Here is a 25,169-nt window from a genome sequence, read left to right on the forward strand (position 1 = left end):
TGCTAGAATCTGTATTGCGCTCGCTCGGAGGAGCGGGCACAAATCAGCTGGCATCTGTAAAAACCTGCCTGTAATGCCTTTCCTTTGACATTTCCTTATTTGCTCGCTAAAGGCAGATATATTTATTTATTTGGCGAGAAAATGACACAAATGTTTGTGCTTTAAAGCAGAGCGACTGTGACTTCATGTGCTATTTCTGTCAATCCTGACTCGTTCTGTCTTGACTGTTTCTTGGACAAACAAGGCGTAACAAAGTGACGGCTAAATCCTGAAGCATGTGCTGGAGCCAGTTCCCGGAGCTTTCGGAGTTAAAAGGCTTGCTTGAACTCACTGACACAGGACAGTAAATTTCAACATGTCAGTAAGTGAAGGAAAGAAGAGCTTGCAGAGCATAACACACCGGCAGATAGGCAGCGGCAGAGAGTTGGTGCTGCACAACCCCAGGGTCTTCACGGGCAGGATTAGTTCCCAACACCTCCAGCTACTCGGCAGCATTTAGAAAGGTCAATTATATGTGTAGTGCTTACCGGCTAATTAGACGTGGGGAAAAATGCCTCGGAGTTGGCCCTGGGAAAAATGATCTTAACGCTTTGTGTACAGTGTGTTTACCTCCGAGTCATTGCTCGATTCATGTTTCTCCCTCCGCTCACCCTTATTTTATGTTAGTTTTGCACTGAAGTCCTGGCTGGCACCGATCCCCACGATGGGAGTGCAGGTACAAGATGGGGAATGTAGGCAGGGGGCTTTGGGCACACCCTGAGCACACCAGTCCTTCGCCCCAGCCTCCAGCTCAGGCACATCACATCCCATGGCTGGAGAAAGTTCAAGCTCCCTGCCCAGCCTTGGCATCCCTTGTCTTGTGTCCATAAGCAATGAGGGACCCAGGAGACGCTACTGACATCTTTGCCTGGAGTTCATTTCTAGGCAAAAGCTCAACGTCTGTTTCACAGTTCCTGTACAAAAGTTTTGTTCTTTTTTTCTTTTTTTCCAAAATTGAGCTGTGTAGGTAATGCTTTTTCATTTTATTTTATTTTATTTTATTTTTTTGGGTCTTCCCATCTCCCAGACTCTTTCTGAGTATTGTGCTTCTCCTTACTGATTATTCAGGAAGTTTTCTTCCCTTTCAGCTTTCTCCACTCAGCTCTGTCTGTACAAGTGAACTGTTATTGATGGTCTGTGCTGGCACCTTGCTGACACCCATGGTCCTTGACATAGGTTGGTGTGGGACAACTCTTGTGTGTTGCTGGGAGCTCGGATGGGCCGGGACACTCCAGAAAGGCATTTTGGATGTGGCCACCTTGTTTTAGAGGGTAGGAGAGTTTATTAATACGTAGGCGGCAGGCTGTGCCAGTTGGCTTCAGGGTTGAAGAATGGGCTCTGGCACCGTTCAGTTTACTAGCAGAGACGTAGCCAAGAGGTTAACAAGCTCGTATAACAGAGGGAGGGGAGAAGCTGTAGCAGGAGTTACTCCTGGCACCTCTGAGGAGCTGAAGAAGTCGTATTTACCTGGAACTATGCTTTGCATTTCTAGATATGAAAGGAAATGGAGTGACAGACTGACGTTTTTGCAGGAGTCCACCAGACAATTTAACTTGTAGGTGAGCTGAGCCATTGCACTTGCAAGGGGACTAAGCAGCTTCAGGTGATGCTTAAAGGGTGGTTAGGACCTGAGGATCTTTAGAAATCCATCCCTGTATTTACTTGTTGAGAGAAAAACCTGTTTCAAATGCAATTTTGGGTAATCCGATTATAATCTATCCTGTGACTTAGGCTATGGGTGCCACAGTGGCTTTAGATAAGAACAATGCAATTTCACCCTTAACTATTTTGGACCTAAATGTGAACCCACTTCATTTTAAGCTAACATCATTCCATGATTTCAGTGAAGTTACTCCTGATTTACAGCAGTCGAGGGCAGATGAAAGTCAGTTCCTTCATATTTGTTTTTGTGTACGATTCGCAAGGGAGAAAGCAAGACAAGAGAAACCTGCACAAGGTGAGATCATGGTGGGAACTGAAGGGGCTTGGGTACCACCAGGACCTTTCTGGCTTTTTTGGATTTTTTGACTTTCTCACTTGCCCCAAATCTCATCTTTATGTTCTGTTAATGGAACCTTGCTCTCTATAAAATCAAATGCCAAAAACGGGGTCCCGGTCCTGTCTCTCCCCTTGTGCGAGCATGTTCTCCACACCATGCTTTTAGTGTTGATGTGGCCTTGACAGATGAGTCAAGGGATGGAGATTCCAGTTCTGCTGCTTGCCTTGGGAAAGTGCTCTGGAGCCCAACAGACTTTACTGTCTGGAAATATTTCCTGTTGCACAACATAAATTGTCTGTTTCAGTTTAATCCTGTTGTCTTAAATTACATCACTAAAGTATTACCTTGAGTGAAGCCTCTCTTTTGGCCACTTCACTGCAGTGGGGGAACCAGTATTGTAAGAGGCCTCAGGTTGTGAAGTCTCTGCAAGAAGGTGGAGTGAGCACGAGTTTCCCTTCCCCCTTCCTCCGTCTTGCACAAGCGCAGGATGAACAAGTCTTGCTTTGTAGCAGCTTAGAGGTGCAGGTCTGTACTTCTTCTAAGCCCTGAGCTAGACACTTCAGTCCAATGGTGGCTGCTGATCTCCAGGAGACATCTCCCATTGCTGGTGGCTTCTGATGGCTCTGGTGGTCCTTTCCTCTGAGCTGCTTTTTTGTGCTTAAGCTCATGATGCTCCCTCTCCTATCCTGCCTGAGGTTGCTCCAAGGATGCTCCGGTGCTGCCTGGCCTCACGTTGCCTGCTGCCTGCTTCCACTTTCTGCTGGGGTTTGCCTGGAGCCCCAGATCTTGTGGTATTTAAGTGCTGATGCACAAATGAAGGTAACATTTACATGCTCTCGTGAGTCTCCGGCTCGCCTGCGCGAATCTCTTGTTTCCGTTCTTCTAGAGCAGCGCCACTACCTGCGGACAGCCCTCGCCTCGGTGCTGCAGGGAGCTGTTGATCACTGCTCTGTTTATGGGATATTGCCATAGCAATCAGGATGCGTGGCGGAGATAATCAGGAGATGAAGAGGTGCATGCCTCCTTCCCTCTCCCTCCCTCCTTCCCCAGCCAGTATCTTGTTTGCATTGGCTATTTTTAAGCCTATTTGCTACCAGAGGCTGAAGATCGCAATCGGTCTGAGCCTCGCCACTGTGCAACTCACAGCTGTTTCAGGTGGATTTGTGCTGAGGGTGGAAGGGTGGTTTTTGCTCTTCCAGCTGCTGGCTTGGGGCTCCTGATATAGCTGCTGATGGTTGTGGCTCCCCAGGAAATCAGCGAAGGGTACCAGCCACTTTGACACAGGCTTAAAGCCAGAGCTTTTCCTCCTTCCTCCTGACCTCTCCTGGAGTCGAACCGATGAACACAAGGTGAGAGGCTTCTGTGTCCCATCAGCAGTCCCCTCAGTCATCCTCTCCCTCCCTGGAAGTGTTGTTTTTGGTTAATTTGTACAAGACTGGGCCTCCATGCTCTATCCTGTGGGAGGAAGCTCGAAGCTGGAATTTTGTAATAAAAGCCAGATTGTTCTCCTGAGGCACAATGGAGAAGGCCACTCCTGTTGCTTCTCCAGTCCTTGTAAGCTCTTGTTCAGCTTCATCTGCTAACTGTGAAAGGTTTTCTTTCCCCATTGAGAATAAACCTGACCTCTGCGGAAGGTCAGCATCAGGGGTGTTTGTTCTGAGATACGTGATTTCCACGGAGCCACGGTGGGAATCCCAGACCACATCTTCCTGATGCAGGTTCCCAGCAGTTCGCCGGGGCTGAGTCACTCTGAACGCACCCCCAGGCCATCTGCAGCGTCGCTGAACCGCAGCATTGCTGAATCTGAGGACTTCTGCTCCCCTGTCCTTGGCCAGTCTCTTTGGTGCTACCCAAGGAGCGCAGAACAGCCTGTCCCTGTGCACGCCAGAGGCAGCTGGTTTGTGCTGGAGTGAGTGTGGGTTCGTACCTGCAGCTCAGGGCAAAAAGTTCCGCACTCCTTAAAGGCTTTCTGCAGTTAGGGAAAAAAAGGATCTGGTCATCTGATTTTGGCACTGTCACTGATTCCCCATTCGACCACATTATTTAAACTTTCTTCTCCTGACTGCCAGCAACAAAAAGACCACCACTCCCTGCTCTCTCCTCCTGGCCATCTCACTTTGAGATGGCCGTAACTTAAATAAGCATGTACTACCATAACTGAAATGTACGCAGAGAGCATGCTATACAAATAAGATTTTGCTTCTTGGCTATCAGTCACCCTACTAAGGACAGCGATAACAACGGGTGAAGCCCGTATCTCATCCTCAGTGGTACCTGACACTCACACTACCTGTAGCTCGTCTGGAGTTTCCCAGTTGGACTTAATTTCGCTAGCTTAATAATATACATCTTGTACTCCTTTTATTTGAGTAGTCACTGTGATTGCCCTCTGACATAGTCTAAAATTATGTAAATTATGCTTGGATTCCTCTTCTCTCTCTCTTTTTTTTTTTTTCTTCTTCTTTATAAATGCATACATGGACCGTATAGTCTTCAGAGATTTATTTTTCTTTAATGAAATCAGCCACCTTTTCCTGGCTAGTGTACTGCACGAATGTCACATTTAAATATATGCTTTCAAGTTCAGTCCTCTCCCTCAGACATATTACTTTACACTACATTTGGCTGGGTTAAATTGCACTGCTGATTTACTACATCAGTGGCCACGAAAGACTCGAATTCCTCTGACTCCTGTTTTGTTGTTTCTCTCTATTTACTATACACAGTGCTCTGGTTTTGGAATGGTTGGCAGACTGTGAGCTTACATTTCTTATTTCTTGTCTCCCCCTTGATATAATATTTACAATTGGATTCATATATTTAGCACACTCAGAGCCGAGTACATTGCAGAGCAAGTACAAAAAGCTCTTTGGAGAGCAGTATGAGTGTCACAGTCCTGTGCTGTGCCAGGCACCAGCTATACAGAGGAGGAAAAGGGGGAAAGATGTGACCAAAGTGCAGGGAAGCTCCCTTGTTTGTCTTCTACAAGCAGGAGCTGGAAGCAGGAGGATGCTCTTCAGCCAGCTAAGGAGGCTTGAACAGCACCGAGAGCTCAAGGAGGCTTCCCCTCTCCTCCTAAGTTTTGTATCCAGAAGATTGCCACCTCTCTTCTCTGTCCAAAACCTGCCTGAATGGAAGCTCTGGGTATGAGATTTGAGTCTAAATACCTTTCACTAGTTGAGTTTAATTGTTTAAAAAGCAAACTAGTGCAGTATTGGGAATTCCCTTCTTTTTGCTTGCTTACTTGAAGAAGCCCTGGCTAGGCAAATCTGCCAGGCATGCTGGCTCTTCCTGACCAAAGGTTTTAAAACAAAGGTTAAAGCACGTAGTGACAGCAACAGTGGCAACATAAACCTTCCCTGGAGAGGAAGGAGGCACCCCAAAGGCAGTCAAGCCACCCTCCACCTTCCGATTTTACCTCCCTGTGTGGGGCTGCATCACCTCTCCTTCAGGTGGAAGCTGCCAGGTGGTGAAGGTCTCATGCACTGCCAGTGAGAATTTTCAGCTGATACTCAGGAAAAGCTTCTCTGGTGCCAACCAGTTTCTGAGAGGAGCGAGCCAGGAGGTAGGTGCCTGTTCAGATATATCCCAGCCAGCTGGCTGGCTCTCAGCTTGGCAGGCGGGAGCACCTAATTGCCCTGCACAGACACCCTGTCTCCCTGGACAATACACGAATGCTTACAGGTTCTGAGTCATTCCTCAGAAATTCAGCACTCTCTGTTAGATACCTCAATGCTCACGATAGGTGCTCTGGGTCATGCTGCTGGGCAGGACGTCTTTAGGTTCGTATTGTTCTTTATTCTAGGTGGCCTGAAGTCAACTTTCCGTAGCTTGGCTTTTGCAGGTGCAAAGGAAAGGTTGCAGTCTGGGGAGAAGTACTGTTAGGCTTAATCAGTATTTGCAAAAAAAAAAAAAAAAAAGTATGCAAGGCACTGCCCGTTGTTACTAAGAGAAATTGTGCGTGTTAGGACGGGGACCACATGGCTATCATGCCACGCAATCTCACTTTATTTTCTAGTAGCACTAAACACTTACTGATTCTGTCCAGACCTTGCCTGTTCTGTAATTTTCTAGAGTTGTCTCTGCGAGGCAGAAGCTTGCCTGCAAAAACATAACAAAACAAACAAAAACCCAAACCAACCCCAAAAAAGAATAGTATCCATCCAGGGTGCTAGTTTGTTCTCTGCACAGCTTTTACTGTGCAGCTAGCTCACTGCCAAGCATCACACAGCGCAGCAGAGAGCGAGGCAGAGAAGTGCCTGTGAATCACCATGGAACAACAGCAGGCGAGCCAAGCGGGCCCATGTGATTTTAGGCAGGGCTCAAGAATTTCATTCCTTTAGCTTCAACCCAGGGGGCAAATTTGTTCATTTCTCTGGCATCGCAACAATGATAAAGACTGTGCACCCATTTGCCCTGAACCGGTGTGGTTTTTGCTGTGAATCACTTGCTGTTCCCATTGTGTGAGATCATAGCAGTTAAAGGAAAGGTGGAGATTCACTGGGACCAACTCTCATGTGTACTAAGCTGCCTTCACCCTCTCCTGAGTGTAGAAGATAGCCTTAAAGCAAAAGTAAATGGTGTAGTCAGAGCAGTGTAAGCGGGTTCTAGAATCAGCCAAGTTCACTGCTCTGAAGTGTGTTTTGCAGACGTGTTAGGAGATGGGTGCCAAGCTGTGAGCTGTCTTTTATCTCCACAATGGATGATGGAGAGAAATTTTAGGAAGGTTGAAGTACCTGTGTCTGCAAAAACTGAGTGCTCCAGTGGTTCTTTTGCATGCTGATTCTTGAGTTTTTTTCTGGGAATTATTTTGGAGAGCACTACTTGGCTTGGAATAAAAGTATCTGAGATAGCTGTGTAATAGCATAGACAGTCAAGTTCCAGCACCCATGCTAGCATCCTGAACTAGGAAGGAATAATTCTGGGAAAGACAGGAATACAGGCAAAGATATGAAGAACACCACCTGCTCAAGAGAAGCAACCTTGAGAGGCAGACACAAAACATCCTACCTTGCCTGTCCATGTCTCCTGGACAGCCTGGAGTTATTTCATATGAACACATCTCAAAGCAGGCACCCTAAATTATAGCTCTGTCGCAGGTTCTTCAGGGTATAACATCCCCCTGCAGCCCTCGGGACTATTATGGACTAAGTGCAGCTGGAGGAACTAGGACACTTGTGTCCTTCACCATTCATGACAGTAGGAAGGTCATCTTATCCAACTGCAAAATGGGAGAGCTATCTTGCACCCATCTGCCAGAGGTTTAATTCTTTCTTGCTTGCAACTTGCTTGAAAAACGAAAAGCTCAATGCGACTGCTGTGTGTTATTAATGAGGGAAGGTTGGAAAAAATCCCCAAGCCTTTCTGTCATATAAGTTGCTTGAGAAAAGACATGCTATCCGTGGCGAGACCTCACAGCATGCAAGTTCTCAAAGCATATATGTAAAAGTTTGAAACTGGAGGTTTTGTTGACCCTGGAAGAAAAAGCAGATTCCAAACTGGGGCTCAGAAAAAAAAAAATCTCCTGTTTCAACAATATTTGTTCTTGCTTTATTGATGAATAGATGCAGCTTGCCTGTGTTGTGGTTTTGCCCTGTTTATCTTCTGTGTTTGCATACATTCTCTTTCTGGGCAATTACAGTTTCAAGAGTTGGCCTCAAGGTAGGCAGCATAAGAGCCACGTCATCTCTTCCTTCCTCCCTTTCATTGAATTTCTGAGCTTGGGGTCCTGCTTTTGAACAGAATTTTTGTGATGGGGACTGTAGGGACTAGATTACCGTAGAGAAAATGTGAACCTCCATCGAGGTTTGAACTTTGGTATGCAGAAAAGAACCTGATATTTCATTCTGAAAAACCTCTTTGGGCCATAAGGACCTACAGATTAAAAACACATAGCATAGGAAAGCTTAACAAAATACAATCTCCATGGCTTTGCAGGGAATTAGTTCTACCTTGTTGTTTCCATTGAACCGTGTGGCTTGGAGAAGGATGAAGTGAACCTGCTCAGAAATCCTCAGGAAGAGACGTGGACTGCTTGAGGGTATCCGTGGGGGCTTTTCCCCCTGTCCAAGGCTGGGTAGTCGGTTCAGCTGTTCTGCTGCTGCAGTGCAATATGCAGTGACAAGTCTTCCCTGTGAGGTTCAAGGCACAAAGAGAAGAAGGCATTGCCAAGGCAGGCTGCATTTTTTTTTTTAAATTATTTATTATTATTATTTTTTTTTTTGTAGGGGAAGGGAAGGTCTGTGGTCCCTCACTCCTTCTTCTGAGTGTTTCATCTGTTATATCGCTATGCAGAGGCTGGTACTGTGGGATGACACCAAATTCTTCAATTTGACTTCAGATTAGCTCTTTTTTGACTCTCTCAGTCTGAATGTCATCTCATTACAGCCCCTGTTTACTGGGAGGCATTGTAGAAAAATTCTAGCATGCATTTATTCAAATATAAATGGAGTGGCTATAGAGCTCTTTCCAAAGAGTTTAAATGGCATCCTGGGCAAGAAAATAGAGAGGAAGAAAATATCTGTTACATGCGCCTGTGTATTGCTCCTAGAATAGGATCAAAGTTACAAAAAGAAACTGTGGTTTTGTTTCTCCGCAGTTGTTAGAGTTCACAAACTTCCCAGGATCTATATTTCAAGGCTTTCATCAACCAGATTTTTGTACGCATTTACATTCATTCAAAATAGTTTCCAGGCAGTGGGTGATTAGTGGTTAGACATGGCCTACAGTTTGGTGATAATTTGATTAAGTGAAATCCTTAGGAAAATGAGCATTCCAGATCTTTCATGTTCCTGTGCTTTACCTATGGACCACATCTCCTTCCCCACCCAGTCTCACAGGAGAAATCTCCTTTATCTCCTGCATTTCAGAAAGGAGCAGATGAATGCTAGGCAGGAAAGACGAGGGGATCCTTCCAGCCAGACTGAGCAGCAGGAAAAGATATTAACTCCAAAAAAACACCACTTTTACATTTTTCCAGGAGAATTCAAAAGGCAGTCATTATCTCCCTCTCCCCAAGAACTCTGTGTACTCTGGTTCTTCTGCATGAATTCGGCATTAAGGACCGCGGTGTGCTACTAGCAAGGGGCCGAGAGGGTGTACCGTGGAGTTACAGTTTCCAGAGGTGGAGGAAGCACAAGATTCATAACATCTTGAGAAGACTCAGACCTCCTTAACGTGCTTAGGAGAGCACCCCCCTGTAGCATCCCTTGGAGAAGCATTCCTTTGTCAACGGACCTGGATGCACGAGGAGGTGGTCTGCAAACAAATGAAGACAACCCATACCAGCACACTCCCCTGCTGCCCAGTGAGCCAGCCAAGAAAGCAGATAAAATAAAAACAAGATGTAAACATTCAAAGCTTAGCCAATTTTTATTTATGTGCGACTGAAAGAATTCTCTAATGTTGTGCAGGCTGGGCCATGGATTTCTTTCAGAGGAAGATGAAGTGGTGGGAGAGTATGGCTCGTCTGTAAGTCCTGGCTAGTAGAAGGACCATCTTGTGTCCTGCTCCTTCATTTAGAAACAGGGAGAGTGGAAGGGACAGTCAAGTCCTCAAGTGTCTACTTTTACAACAATCTTTGCTTTACCGAATTCCTTCAGGAAACTTTGGTAAAAAATATTGATTTAAAAAAGAAGGATGATGTCTTTCTGCCTTCCTGTAAGTACTGCAGGTATTCGCCTGCCACGGTCAATGACTCATGTATTTCCAGTTGGTGAGAAGGGGTTTACAAACGTTTGGATTTACAAACACGCATGGATTTACAAACAGTTGCTTGCAGTGGCTTTGCAGATCTCCTTGTGATAACAGCACGTCATTTGTCTCCGAACCGTAGGCTTCACACGAGCACAGTGCTGTCTGGGGTGGCAGACAGGGACAAACAGCCGTGCCTTCTCTGTGTCCTGGAGACCTTTCCAGCGGCTGAGAAGCCAGCACGGCCCTGCATGGACCTGCCGTGGCTCTGCTGACCACGCAGGGAGGGGAGCATGGGACACGCTGGGCTGAGAAGGACGCTGTGCCCTTGCAAAAGCCCAGCCATGCATCCCAGGGACAGTGGCAACCTTTCCTCTTTTCTCCTTCCTTAGGAGTGCAAAGCAAAAGTGATATAGACATTTTGTTTTCCTGCAGGGGGAATTCTCTCCTCCCCCAAGGCAATGAAGTGATCTGTCAGAGGAACATTTACCTGAGAAATTAAAATCACAGCCTCCTGGCTGCCATCACGAAGCAGGCAACCCCAGTTATTTCCCTAGGTTCCTAAATAAAAGGGGAGAAAAGACCACTGAGACCATTCAGTCCATCTTCCTGGATAAAAGCAGACATAGATTTTCCCTGAATTAGTTCCCATTTCAGTTACAGCAAGCATCCCACCTTTGTTCTGCAGGTGGTACCATCCTTGGCAGGGGTTGTTCCACCATCACCAGCGGCTGACGTGGGTACAGCCATTACCTTCCCTCTCCTTGGCCCTAAATCCTTTTGTGTGTGTGCCATTAGTGGTCCGTGTGTCCTCGTTTGGGACACCCTGAGCCGTGGCAGCATCTCCCGGGGAGTGCAGCCACCTTCATTTGCAGGTTCCACACATGGAGAACACATGAGAAAACCTCAGGATGATTTTCAGCCTAAGCTTATTTAAAACTTTATATGGAAAAAGAAAGTTCTGGAAGTCCACGCTCCAACATGCATGGGACTCGGTTAATTCACCTTGAAGAGGCCGTTGAGAGAACTCTAAAAATGCACGCCGCATTAGGGATAGGACGTGGGTGAGTGCACCGGAGCAGCACCAGACAAACAGCAAACGCTGCAGCAACCCAGCGAGGAGGTCATGGGAGCTGCGGGGCTGGCAGCACCGCTGAGCAGATCCGTTTGCGCTGCGGCCGTTTTTTTCTCACAGATGGGATAAAAATAAGATAGATTAAGTATATCCTAGAAAAAATAGTTTTGCTAAGGCTTGAGCCAGCTGCCAATGTCAGCAAAGGGAGCAAGTAATGTAAGCAAACTTCAGAGAAGGAAAGCTGCGGAGTCTCCTGCCGGAGAGAGCAAAGGGGGCTGGCTCCATGCACTGGCTGGATGTGGGGTGAGGGGTTGGCCGGGCAATTAAGTTGATTTGTGTCTTCTGTGTTTACCCGGGCAGATCCCAATGGAGAGGGAGGTTTTTCTCTTGGCTAATAAATATTCCTGCCCCTAGTTTCAAATGTTTTTCTTCCTGCTGTGGCCCTTTTGAGTTAACCTCAGCCGTGGCAAGTCACTCAGGCTGATATGTAAGTGTTGAGGGTCCTGCAGAAATCTGGAGCCTTTTGTCATGGCCGTTAATGGCTGTGCTGCTTTTCCAGGGTTAGGTCTACATGTGGATGTGATTTCGCACCCAGCTTTCCAGCAGCTCCTTGTGAATGGCCGATTTGGGCAAGGTGAGGAACTGCTCCCTAAAACCAGACCTTCTATCAGCGGAGGGAGCAGCGGCAACACTTCTGCCATCTGTGCAGGAGGATGCTCCCCGGTGAGCATGAAACTGCTCTTAGGATGTGTGATGGAGCAAAAGCAGATGGTGTATCAGGGCTTTGGTGGGCCCAGATGAGCAATAGTGCTTCTCGGTTGCTTTTCAGTAACTGGCTGTGAGCTTGGTCTTAGGCAGTGGTAGATCATCTGCCTTCATTTAGTGGGTTGTGAAAGCAGAGGCTTCCTGTTGATTTCTGGTCTTCCTTTCCTTTTTTTTTTTTTTTTTTTGGAGAGTTACAGCTCCAAGTTACAGCTGGGTTAAGGCTGGTGGCATACTGAGGCTCCATACGTTAAGTCTTTAGGGGTGCTGATGTATAGAAAACCCCTGCTCCAGGTGAAAACATCATCCAGAGAATTATTTCCTAAGCATACAGGCTCCATTTCTCTTACCCTGCTTCCTGGTTAAGACAGGGGAGGCCACATCTGAAATGCTGCTGCTCTGATTTGGGAGTACATACTCCACTTTGGTGAGGTGTAAATGGTAAGGGGCATGACAAGAGGGAAGGAGGATGTCATTCTCCACTATATCATGGTTATTTGTTGCTCTCCGGAGTGGTTACTTCTGGTTTTTAAATGCATTTTATTCAGACAGAGGTAACCTCGGGAAAAGGGGATTGGGATTGTGTAGGGAACCTTCCTATGATGAATGTCTGCCTCTTTTTGGTTAACAATCATATTTGTTACATTAAAACAAATGCCACTATGTGACCCAGAGAGCTTGTGGAAGGGGGCCAGAAAATAAACTGTTGCTACTGACGAGATAATGGATTAAAAAAAAAGAAGATAGCGGCACTAAAAAAGGAAAAGGAAACTCAGGCAAAAAGCTGTTTCTCATTTCTTTTTACTTTGCCCTGAAAATGAAGACAAACGTGGTTTTTCAGCTCAGTCTCACTTTGTAGAGTTGTTGGGTTGGACACTTGGGAGATAAAGATTTCTAACTTTCCTTTCCCATGTTGTTTGAGAACCGCACCAGAAATGTGTCTGAGTAGCAAAGTTCACTCCCTGCCATGTGTGAAGATGGTTAGGGCCGGGGTTTTGATTCACTTTGCGTGAGAAGTAATAACCAGACACCACAAGTGAGTCAAGACTCTAGGATGGCCAAGAGGGAGCTGGATTCATTTTGGCCCTCTTCTCTGTAGCTGGTGTCTGTCTGTCTGGATCTGTGAAAGTGATGCCATTAATGCCAACGCACCGATCCCTCTGTCTGTCTGGCAAGCCAACATCAGTCTCCCATCTGGGTATGATGCAATTTCCTTTGCTTCTTTATTAGGAGATTAAAGGAGCTGCCTCTTCTCCCTTTTCCTTGTAGATAATTTATTGTTTCTGGAATTAATAGCTTTTAGTATTTGAAAGTTTCCTGCAGATGGATCAGGAGCAGAAAAGAACATTGCCATGACAGCATTTTATAGGCAGATACCTACAGAATAGGCTACCTGTTTCCTGGCCCCCCTATTGTGTACAGATTGAGACTTAAGTGTTTACCTGAGCTGCCACTTCAAAAACCGGTTTTGTTTCTTATAGCAAATTTAAGAGGCTAAAATGACTTTTTGTGGTAACTGCTGCTAAGTTCAGTGGTGACATAAAGAACGGTGTCACAAAATTCAGAATTCTCCTCCTCTTGACATTTGGCACATTGGGTAATGCATATGCTCTCAACACAGCAGGCCATCACTCCTTATCACCAAGTTTTGTATCTGGATGTCCTTCCTACCTAGAAGCTTCCTTTGCCTCTGTTGCGCACAGCAAACGGCATCTGCCTTGGTGAGTCTCCTTGTTTCATCTGGAATAGAGTTAATTTTCTTCCTGGTAGCTGTGGTACTGTACATACCTAGTAGCTAGGTATGGTGCTGTGTTTTGGATTTAGGATGAGAATAATGCTGATAACACGTGATGTTTTAGTTGTTGCAGAGCAGCACTTACACTGAGGCAAGGACTTTTCAGCTCCATCAATCAGCTGGTGGTGAGCAATCGCATTGTGCATCTCTTGTTTGTGTATTCTTTTCTTTTTCCTTTTTTTTTTTTCTTTTTCCTTATAAACCTGTCTTTATCACAACCAATGTGTTTTACTTTTTTTTTTCTTTTTTTTTTTTTCTTCTGATTCTCTCCCCCATCCCACAATGTGATGAGTGAGCAAATGGCTGTGTGGTGCATAGCTGCCTGCTGGGTTAAACTACAGCGAGTCTGTAGGGTTATATAGGGATTTACCTGTTGGACTGAAAGGGGCTGCTTGTCCTTTAGCCCAGGTTAAGAAGTTGTGCCTTTTGGGGCTCTTTTGGGCCCTGTTTCAGTCTTGACACTTTGTGGGACTTGCCATATGTCGTGGTCATTCTTTTAGGACAGTACTTACTAAAGCCATTTATATATTTTTATAGCTAAGCACAGGAGTAGCACGAGGAGGTACAGATGTCCATCAGCTTTGCACCAGGTTGCAGAGACCACTTGGCAAATACTCCAAAGAGAAAGTTCTCATACGTCTGTGAGAAGTCTCTCTTGCCCAGGGCCAAGACACACTGGAGAAGTAGCTGACACAGCCTCCACTGCTCTGCTTATCTTGTGCGTTCCCATTGAAGGCTGAGGTTTGGCCAAGCGTGTTTCTGTCTCTGTGCAGACACTGCTGTGACTGCCCAGGCACGCACTCGGGCTAGGAGACAGCAGGTAACAGCTCTGTGACATGGCCAAGGCTGCCGCCTGCCTGAGGAGGTCTTCTCCTCCTGTATCACGCTACCAGCAGGTGCTGGGATGTGATGCTGGAGGAAGGGAGACTTTCTGGGGCTTTTCTCCCTCCTCAGCTCCTGGGAAGAAGTATGCAGGTCTAATCATGTTACAGGTGGCTTCAAACTATGACTTGTCCTGACCTACCTCTTCGTAGCAGGTCTAGGAGGATGCTTGTTTCAGGGTTAGGTGATTACCGACATGCTTGGGCAGTGGATTAGGGCTTTGAGCCCATAGTTGTGTCCTCAGCCTAGTGTGTGGCGTAGTCTTGCAGCACTCCTGTTGTGCAACTGAACCAAAGACGTTCAGAATATATGAGAGGTGTGTTTGCAGGTTTAAAGGTTGGTAAAGCAATCTGGTTGCTTTGTTTAATTAAGGCAGTGTTGGAAATACAGAGGGGGATCTTGTGACCCATGGGAGAGGGACAGTCTTTCTGACCCATCTGCAGGTATTTCCAGTGCTTCGTGGGTCAGCATATTCCCATTCCATGTTTGGTCTGTTGTAACTGAATTAGTAGTGACTCTCCCTGTGAGAAACCCCAAATCTCTCTCTTTTGCTGGCCATCTGATGAGCGTTAATAACCAAGGAGCAATGAGCAGCTGGTAGCGCTTATCAGAGGCAGCTCAGCGGCTGGTAGCTATCTCCTCCGGGAGAAGCTCTGCAGGGGGAGTTCCCACCTCACTGCTTCTTTGCTTCACTGGAAATCATTTTGGTTGTATATCTTGGCTCAATATGTCTCCAATCCTTTTCCTGGTATGAAGATTCACAGCTGGAGTCTCTGTCTGCAGGGGCTTGCAAAGCCCTTTTCTTTGGATGCGGTGATACCTTCTCCCTTTGGTGGGGCAATGAGGGATTTGGAGGGGCTAGCACTCATGATAAGCCCCTGGACAGAGTGAGAAGACACTTGGACCGTGATGCCCAGAGGATTTTAGGGCTTCCTTGTGATTGAAAAGGTGGAGCCATCTCTAATGACCGTTTACTGCCCTGCAATGAACACAATATATATCCTTTGTAATGACACTTCTTTCTTTCTTTCCAAATAAAGGGTTGCTTTACTTACCTGGATTTACAACTCCAACAGCCAAGCTCTTTTAATAAATTGCCCAATAAAGACATCATTAATCTCTGCCAGAAAGCTTTTTTTTTGCCCATGTAGTTTTTACTCTACAGCTTGGAAGGAGAAGCTATAGCAGGAAATAGGGTTCCTGGCCCCTGCATGAGGTGCTTTGTTTGTATAGCCATGTCAGATGCAGGTGTGTGATTTTCCACACTTCTTACTGACACAGTGTTACTGGCAAAGGGTTTATGTACAAAAGGAGCCAATGTCACGTACTTTCTCCATCCACTGGAGAAGGTCCAGTTCCACTCACCCACCTTTTACCAAGAGCTTAATGGAGAGAACGGTAGAGCTGGTGGCACAGTGAGAAAAGAATTAAGGGCCAAGTTTTATTGCAGGGCTTTTCATCATCACTGCTGGGAATTGTGAAAACACACGTCTGAATAAATGGGTCCTACGGTGCTGGGCTGTGAACAGGATTTGAACCCCCAGGCACTGGCACTTAGCTCTCAGTCTCCTGAGTTGTACAACACTACAAGGCCCTCTTAAACGGGGCCATTTTTTTCATGATTCAAGGCTGACTCAAAGAGATTTTCCTATCTGTTGACTATGAAATATATATATATATTTCATTTTCTTCAAGAAAGACCAATTTATTTGCCATTTGAGTGAAATCAATATTCTGAAATGCCATTTCAATGAAATCAAGGTTGTAAAGTAAACAGGGTAATGAGAAGACAAGCGCTGTACATAGATTTTCAAATGTCAGACAGTTGATAGATTTTTTCAAATATATAGCTTGATTTCTCCGTGATAAATAGTGGAGATGGATAGCAGGTGAACCAGAACTACAGAAGGAGATGTGAAAGTGCCTGTGTTTTCCTCCCGAGCTAGTGGCAACCTGTAGACATGGATGGGACTCCCCTGGGCTGAGGACAGAGGAGATGCTGTTTTTCTGTATGGATGTGGCTGGAAAAAGGCAATTTTAAACCTTGAGCCTCTAGTGCTGAAACAAGTCATCTCCTGGATGTTTTGCCTCAACAGTGGGATTCCCAAGGGCTAAAGGAGGAAGGGTGGCAGGGGATCTCTGTGTGAGCCAGTATTGTGCTGATGCCCAAGCCCATGGTGCTGGAATCGCCATCTCTGCTCTGCCTGCACAAATCCCCCAGCTTTGTGTAAATTTCACATGTTGCACGAATGACTCCCTCTTGCTTTTCCCGGGATCCACGGTGTGTTTCTGCTCTGCTAAGCAGTGGCCACGGTCCAAGCAGCAGCGGCTGCAGTTTTATGCTCCTGGATCAGAACAGGGCTCGCGTAGTTTGAATCATCGCTCGCAGTCACCCAGAACAGAAATGCTTGCGATTAGAAACCTGTGAGATCATCCCTGCAGCTCACAAAGAAAGTTTGACATCTTGCTGGGGAGAAAAGGAACTGGAAGGCTGAAACAATTATATGCCACTTTACCCCAAAACTGCTTTGAGGTGGTGGGTGAACAATGTGCAATGCTATATATATATTATATTTTCTTAACCTCAGTATTCTTCCCCAAAATGTAGTCCTGAGTTCCGAAGTTATGGTAAGAGTTGAAAGTGGTTGGTTTGCAGACCATTTATATTGCTAGAGAGAGAGGTAAATAGCCAAAACTCACGTAAGAAGGAAGCCAATTCCTAAGGTAATTGCTATTATTTTGGTTGGAAAGGAACTCTGGGAACATTTTACCATGAAATGAAAGCTTACAAGAAGGTAATTGAAGTAACGAGCTGTTTGAGGGAAGAATGGAGTAAGGATTTTGAATTGGTAATTAAATAAATAAATAAATAAAAGAAGGTTGAGAGTTAATACAACCAGAATCTTGTATCTTTGCAGAGCTTGTGAGGAGGACAGTGATATTTAGCAGATGAAGAGAGTGCTGCTTTGGGTTCAAAGAAGGGATGTTTATCTCTAAAAAATATGGGTACTGATGAGTGATAACAGCCTGGAGTTCTCCGTGCTGGTTCATTTTTCAGGCTTGTCACCACCCATGCATTTATTTTTGAGGGTGGGAGAAGGTGCTGGAAGTGGTGTGGGGTAAAGGGTTGGTGCTGAGTGGGTGTGATAGGGTGGGTGGTGCTGGCGTGCAAGGAGCGGTGACAGCCCTTTTCCCCCACTGACTCAGCCTCCCCAGCAAAAGGCTCAAAAGCCTAAAAGCTGTTTTTGGTGTTTTCTTTGACTAGGAAAGCAGATGTGGTGCTGTGCCCACATTCATTGCTTCTTGCAACCCTCTGCTTTGTCCTCTCTTCTTGCCCAGGCTCACCAAAGTGAGCTACCTGCTAGTGCTGAAGGTGCAAATAACTCCATTTGTGCCTGCAACATGTAGGATTCATACCCTAACAAAAGCAAAAGGCTCTCCTTGCCCCCAGGCATTAAGGAGGGGAGAGGCTGGAGCGCTGTGCTGCCAGGAATCCAAGGTAAGGCTCCGACCTCCCAAACTTCCCATTGTTTCATCCTAACCCAGAAATTACTCTGGCATCTTTCTTATTCCTGCTGGTTAGAGAGACTTAGAACTTTCATTAAATGCTGGATTTGGATCTTGGCTAATGAAAAGAAAAATCATGCGCACAGTCTGGCAGGGGAATGGAATATCTGGGCAGTGTGAAAGCTCCTCTCAGGTGCAGGCAGCGCTGTATGGGCTGTGCAGTGCTCAGCAAGCCTCGTCACTGCCTGGGGTTTCCTGTCGCTCACAGCATTCCTTTACTATTACTTCTCCTTTTCGTCTTGCTTTGTAGAATTTGATCTCTGCTTTAAATTAAGTCCCCAGTACCTGATTATTGCAGTATGCCTCACTGAACAGGGATCATTCCCTTTCTCACTCTCAATTCACTTCACCTTGGCTTATAACTTATACTCATTGGAGAAAGGCAAGGTTTATGTTCCTTTGGGATTGACGGAGATGATGGTCTTTGATTTCTATGTCCGTGGCCCGAAATCTTTCTCAAATCCAGCCTGTCATATTGAAGTGATTTACTTCTTTCATTGTTTGAATCTCCCCGTTATTTCTTGCCAATTTTCTGTGAGTGAACACTCATTCCTGCATTTACCAGGGCTTTCTGCATCTGGCCCAACTGGCAGGTTCACATATGTCTTTCATAAAGAGGATTTTGCAGACAAGAACTCCCTAGAAAAGGATTAAGCCTTTTTTTGTTGTTGTTGATACCGAGTTTGTCGCTGCTGAGAGGATGATAAATGCTGTGCACAAGGCACGCCACGATGAGCACACGTCCCTTGCAAGGGATGGATGTCATTGTCTCTTTGCATGTTGTCACCTGTATTACAATTACAAAGGTAGTGTAAATATTTGTTATCTACATTTCCCTGCCTGGCATGGTTGAAGTGTCTAAGCCAGACCTCTGAGTAGTTATTGTCAGTGCTTACGTGGTATCTGCAGGCAGATTGCGTCTGGACACCTTGAATGGGTTTGCCCCCCAGAAGCAGAGAAGCCCCGTTCCCCCAGACTTACACATCCTATGGGCCTGAGATCACATAGGCAGCTGTGGGACATTTGCTGCCTTTAGTTTGCTCTGACACTGATTTGCCGTGTTGGCCTTGGGCAAATCAATTGACTCCCAAGATTTAATTTTGTCACTTGCAAAAGGTAAATGCTTTGCTGGTTTTACAACAGAGGTGGTGTTTTAAAGGGTTAATTAGTTGGTGTTTGAGGCACAACAGTGTTATATAGGGGTTATTCAGAGTGAAGGCACATGGAGGTGAGTGTGTGATTAACACAGTGAGCCTGGGGGTGAGCAGATTTCCCCAGGCGAGAAACTGAGCTGTTGTTGGCTGCTGGCTTTCCTTTTGGCATGTGTTCCTGCAAAGGCTGCAGTTTGGGGAGCACCCCATGATGACTCCATGCTCATCCTGGATCTTGCAGGGCTGCTTTCAGGGCTCCTCACTTGCATTCAGAGCTGCTCAGCCACGTAAGGGCAGGAAGGAGCTGAAATTGCCTCCTCCTCCTGTCTGTGTGGCCAGGTGAGGAAGTCAAGAACGTCATTTCATGCACCATAAATACTAATAATTCCAGGTACTTATGATTTGAGCATGCACATTAATGTGGTGCGAGCTCTCTCCCCTGGCTAGATTCGGTGTAATCACACTTTGGACCTGTTTGTCTTGGCGGAGCTGCCCTTGTGAATGAGGTAACTTAGGAAAAGACATTCCTTCACTCATAGCAAGCAGCTAAAAATATCTGAACTTCCACAGGCCTAGGGAGGAGAGCAGGAGCCAGGGTAAAGCTCAGAGCATGGACCTCTGGGGATGCAAAACCGTGTTCCTTATCAGAGCTGGGCAGGGGCTGCTGATCCCTATCAGAGTACCTTTGTTGGACTGGGCTTTACCATGGAGCATTTCTTGGGACTTGAAATGCTTTACTCGCAATCTGCAGCATGCAAGCTTCAGCAAGCGAGCTCTGTTCTTTGCTGCATACCCTGGTTTGCTTCCCAGTGACTGGCACGTTGAGTTTACAGGGGTGATGTAAGAGCTGCTGCTCTACTAATAGCTGTGGGAGCATCTTGGACAATGACTGCTGCTTTGGGCCAAGGTACACAGCACTATTGTTAACTAAAGATAGGATGAAGATTAATATGCTTTCCTTCTACCCTGTAAAATAAAAATTAAACAGCTTTCCTCTTTGATGATGAGAAGAGGTGCTTGTAAAGGCTTAAAGCTGGGGCTGTTAAGCTATTTGGACATGCAAGGACGGCGATTTAAAATGATCAAAACCTGATAGTTGTCTCTCCTCTGTGTGTGTGTATGTTTAAGAAAACTTTTTTGAAACGGAACAACAAAAAAGCATCACTTCACAACCAGAATGAAGCTAATGAAGCAATGCAGTTATGCCTCTCCCTGAAGATCTGACCGCAAGCTTCTGCAGAGAAAGAAAAGGGTTTGCTCAGGTAGATTTTATTATGTAGTGAGAGTTCCTGTTGCTGCTTTTCCTGTACAGCTGGAACCACAGCCCTGTGTGTTTTTGTGTGTACATGCGCGCGCTTACTTAGAGGCACTTCATAAATCACGTTTGAAAAGTGCATTTTTTTTTTTTTCAGTTTAGGAATTTGGCAATAAACAAGTCAACTGAGAGAAATATCAAACCTGGGACTGGTTCAGTTACCAGCTGCGGGGGTGGAAGGGGGCTCTGGAGATCAGCATATTTATAAGTGTGCAGTAGCTGGAGTGGGTGGATTGGCTACTTTTTTGGCAAGGCTGAAGTCGCTTGATTATTAAGAATTATTCCTTATTATTTATGTCACCCATTCGAGGCTGCTGTCTCTCTGCAGATGTGCCCTAAAGCAGGGAAGCGAAGCACAGGCAGCGCAGCCAGACCTCTTCAGTTTTATTGCATAGCGCTGCCTTTGCTGCGAGAACAGCTTTTTATGGCCAGCCTGGCCTTGTTTTGCTTCCCGGAATGCAAGGGGGGGGAACGAAAAGCAGGGAAATGCAATTTTGATTGAAACTCCAGGGGACCGTGAAAGAGGGCAGAAAGGAAAGCAAGAAAACCATAAAAACACCGCAGTGGGGGCCAGCAAAAGAGGGACACTGTCCTGTGAGCGCGGCATGGCAGCAGTTCTGTAGCTCCTCTTTCCCCAGGATGGTTTTTGACTCGTGCTATGAAAAACCCATCAGTTTGTAACCTCCACTTGAGAGGATGGATCAAGATTTGGTTCCTTCTGAAGTCCGAGGGCACGTGGATGTGTTTTAATTCCTCTTGCAGTGCCTGTTGTAATGGAAAGGGCCGTGCCTGTCTATGAGAGCCACTTACGGGGCCTGCTCGCTGTCACTCATAATCTTTGTGTTAGCCTTTGGGTGCTGGGAAATACTTTTTTCCTGCCTTTATGGAGAACTGGGACAAAGAGGGATGTAAATCCTGATCCGCATGAGCACTGAGGTGCTTGGGTGTGCCCAAACATCTTGGGCTGCCCCCTCACAAAGCACGTGCAGTTTGGGCCTGGGTTCACATACAGGAGATGAGTGAGGGAAAGCCTGGGTTCTCATCCCTGCTTCCTGAGGTGCACATGAATTTGGCACTCAGGGCCTAAAAGCAGAGCTCAACCAGGACCCAGGACTTCTCCCATTCCCAGCTTGAAGGCTGTAGAGGCTCTGTGCTGCCAGCTCTTTTTCTGCTTCCATGACCAGGCCTTGCTTGAGACACCATGTGGGTGTTTGCCTCGTGTGGCTGGTGACTGAAACAACAAAATGGCTGTGGGCTTCTTTTCTTGGACAGCTGGCCAGGTTTTGGTCAACACTGCTGCTGAGAGAAGATCAGCTGTATGGACCATCAGGGCTGCTGTCAGGAATACAGTCCTTGCTCACCTGGGCTGCAAATCCCACATCTGCTCATCTGGTGGTGAGGCTTTGAGTAACAGAAGAGACTCTGCCCTACAGCTTTTGGGCTCAGCTGCTTAGCTTCCTGAAGAGAGGACATTTCCTTCATCTGGGCTCTCTTGTCCTTTCAGGACTTGGAAATGATTAACTTTGAGTGTAGCCCTCCTCAGGCTGAGCTGGGCTTTGGATGCGAATCCCTTGTTTCCTGAGCTCCACTGACAAGGTTGGAGAAGGTGGTTGCATGCTCTTTTTTTGATGGAAAGTGTCTGTGAGTGCTGAGCTTTGTGCAAGAGGCCACTGCACGATATGGGACCTTAAGGGATGCTTTGCTGACATGGTGACATTCCCAGGCATGCACAGCAGATGCCAACCTGGCATGCCAAAATAAGAAGTAAGTCTGGGTTTAGTGAGGTACCTGGGCAGGTAGTGAGTATAAATTTTTTTTTTTGACTCATTTTGTTAATGTTAAGCACTTACTTTCTCCCTGAAGTGCAGTTTGTGTGCCTGATTGCTGTGTCGTAAATCCAGCCTGAAGTGGTATGCCCAGGGTGAGAAATGAAACAGTGCATAAAAAAGCAGACAGAGAACATTCTGCTACACCAAGGGTTTCCTTCTCCTGCACAGCTGGGACCAACCTTATGGCTTTTTCTTTTCTAGGGCTGATGTGGTAATACTAGCAAAATCCTTCATGCCAGTGGTCACAACTCTGACGCACTCTTCTCTCTGTGGTGTTGATCGTAGAGAAAGGCTGACTTGTCTGCATCTTTTCTTATTCTCATTGCTTTGCCAGGATGATGCATTTATTTGGGTTAGGTGTCAAGCAACATCCACTGCGAGAACAACACTGCTGACTGCCAGAATCAGGTCACTGCTGGTCACTTGCTGACTGCTTGGTTATTTTAGGCTTTGGCACTCTGAAACATTTAGATGATGATTTACAAACATTGCACTGTGGAAGCTCCCATCCAAATTACGCTCTGCTTGATAAACTGCATTGGATGAACATTGGGCAGGAGTGAGACAAGGCAGGATGCATCGCTCAGTAATTGGATGTGTAGATGTGCTTCTCTGAAACAAAAAGCAAGAGAAAAGGAAAGGAAATACAGGTTGATTAGCTATTCATCAGAGTAGCTCCCAAGCAACGGAATGAAGATATGGAGGTGGGTGTTGGGGTCACTTAATCCTGTTATAAAGAGATAACAGTTCATTGTTCCAAGGCGGAAATGCAAAAGGTGAATAGAAATGCCTTCTTCCTTCATGGATGAAACCTGTGAGCCTGCTGGCTAGTTGTTTTTATACCGGCTGAAAATAGCAATCAAACAATTTAACTCTCACAAATAAGAGATGCTAATTAGAAGTTATCTATTTAAAATCAGAGTCCTTATTAACTTATGAAGGAGAGGTAGGACAGGATGGGACTTGTGACAAGGCAAAGGTGATTCATGGCATTGCCTTCCTCATGTTCAGAATCTGGGAGTTCTGATCCTGCTGAGGTATGTTTTGGGGTACAGAAATGCTCTGCACAATCCTCTGAATATGTGCACTGCCAGAATCCCCAGTAGTACTTGGAGAGTGCTTCTGGTCTTTCTTGCTTTTTTTCTCTGTCATGCTGTAGGTTTGAAACATCCTCTTTTCTGGGATTGGTTTTCTGCATGGGGAAGTATGAAGGAAATCAGTTTGGACAAAGTTTCTTGTGCACATTTAACATGTCTGTAAGGACTTGAAAACTCAAATAACCTCTTCCAGTCCTTTGTTCGCTGAATCTTTGACTTGTGCGGCTGAGCTGCACTGATGAGCTAGAGGTTCACCTTTTTAATTAGCTCCCTCTATACAGATTTGTTTTCCGCCTGCTTTCCTAACTTATATGCTTTTCTGCCATCCTTATAAGGTTAAAAACCATTTAAGTAAGAGCTCCTAGTCAGCTGGCAGTATGATACCTTGGTGAATTAACATAGACCTTATCATTGCCAACAGGGAGAACAGAGACAATCAAAGCTGAGTCATCAGACAAGGGAATGTGATGAGCAAGCAGGCAACTGGGACTGAATTAGGTTGGACTGAGATGGAAGACTCTGGAGGTCTGGGGAAAGTGACTGGGAAACTGGGAATGATGCATCATAATGATGTATCAATGGCCAGGAGGCAATTTAAAGTTGCCAACACAGGCCGGCTTTGTCAGGATCTTCTTGTACACGTGGAGAAGCAACTGGTTCACTCTGAGTCAGAAAACTGTAAACTCATTTCAGAAACTCATATAGTCTACCTTTGTGTCAGCAAGCAGGATGGGCACTGACCAATCTTGACAGATATCCTTTGTCAGGAGACCCTTCTGGCAATGTACTTCCAACACTTTCCTTTCCGTTGGAAGTGCTTGCCTAATGACTAACCTAAATTTTCCTGCTGCAGTTTCTCTTAGCCCATTATTTCTCATGTGTCCAAGCGTCCAAGCACAAAACACATTATGTCTTTCTGCTGTCTAGCAACCTTTATAGTTCTGAAGCCAGTTTTTGTGCCTCCCACATTCCCTCTCAGTCTTCTTTTGTGTGGTGAGAGTATCAGTATTGTCTAATCCGTTATATTCTTTTCTGAAGGTCCATGTTTCACTTGCAAATGAGAGACCCAGACCAGGCACAGTACTTCAGCTGAGATCTTACCGATGTTGAGCAGAAGGAAAGGGTTCAGACATTCTGGTCTGAGGTCCATTAGCCACTTGACATCACTGGTTGATGTCCATCCTTGTGATCTGCACGACTGCCATGTGGGCAGCTCTCCTGTATGTGTCTACTGGATTGTTCCTGGCTGACTTTGATATCTTGGACTCGTCCATATCTCCAACCTGTCACGAGCGTGTGGAATTCTCTCCTCCTTTTATTACAGTCCTTCCTCACTTGGTATCATCTGCAAATGTAATAAACATTATCTGTATTCCAGCATCCTGGTCATCATCCAGGTACTCTTTGTCCAGGAACATACAAATATTTTTCATTAGGACTGGATCTAGGACTGACCTCTGCAAAACCCCACTTGATATATCCTTTCGCTGTGAAAATGAATCATTGATAACTACACTCTAAACTCTTTTCCATCTAGTTTAGTTCCTGCCCTAATAGCACACCAAGTTTCTGTAGTTTGATTATGGGAAAGTCCTGGGAGACACTATTCTTTCCAAGACACTGCTGATGTGTAGTGTCTGAATAGGGAGTGTTCAGATTAACAGCAAATTAATCCACCAGTGAAGGCAAACCGTAAATGAAATGCTAGAACACACAATGGTCACTCTGAAAGCTACTGCTCATTTTTCTTTCCTCGTTTTCTGAGAAGCAGCACAGCTCTGTTTCTCAAGACCACACAGCATTTGACTCTAATGCTGCAAAGCAAACAGTGCATCTTTCAAGAATATTTCATTTTGACTTTCGTGCTAGAGGCACATGGAGCCTTCCTTCCCCCAGACACCTTTCCCAGGACAGGGGAATACTGTGTAGAATTAATGGTGGGTGTTTCCACAGCTTTCTGAATAGC

General features: G+C 45.8%; 1 protein-coding gene across 12 annotated transcripts in view; it reads left to right on the forward strand.

The window, feature by feature from the left end:
- The window catches only part of EVA1A (eva-1 homolog A, regulator of programmed cell death), a 204,712-nt gene that overhangs the window by 142,204 nt on the left and 37,339 nt on the right, over positions 1–25,169 (forward strand). The gene's annotated exons all lie outside the window — the stretch shown is intronic.

The sequence above is a fragment of the Anser brachyrhynchus genome (genome assembly GCF_964034855.1).
Source record: "Anser brachyrhynchus genome assembly, chromosome: 3".
Taxonomy (NCBI): Eukaryota; Metazoa; Chordata; class Aves; order Anseriformes; family Anatidae; genus Anser; species Anser brachyrhynchus.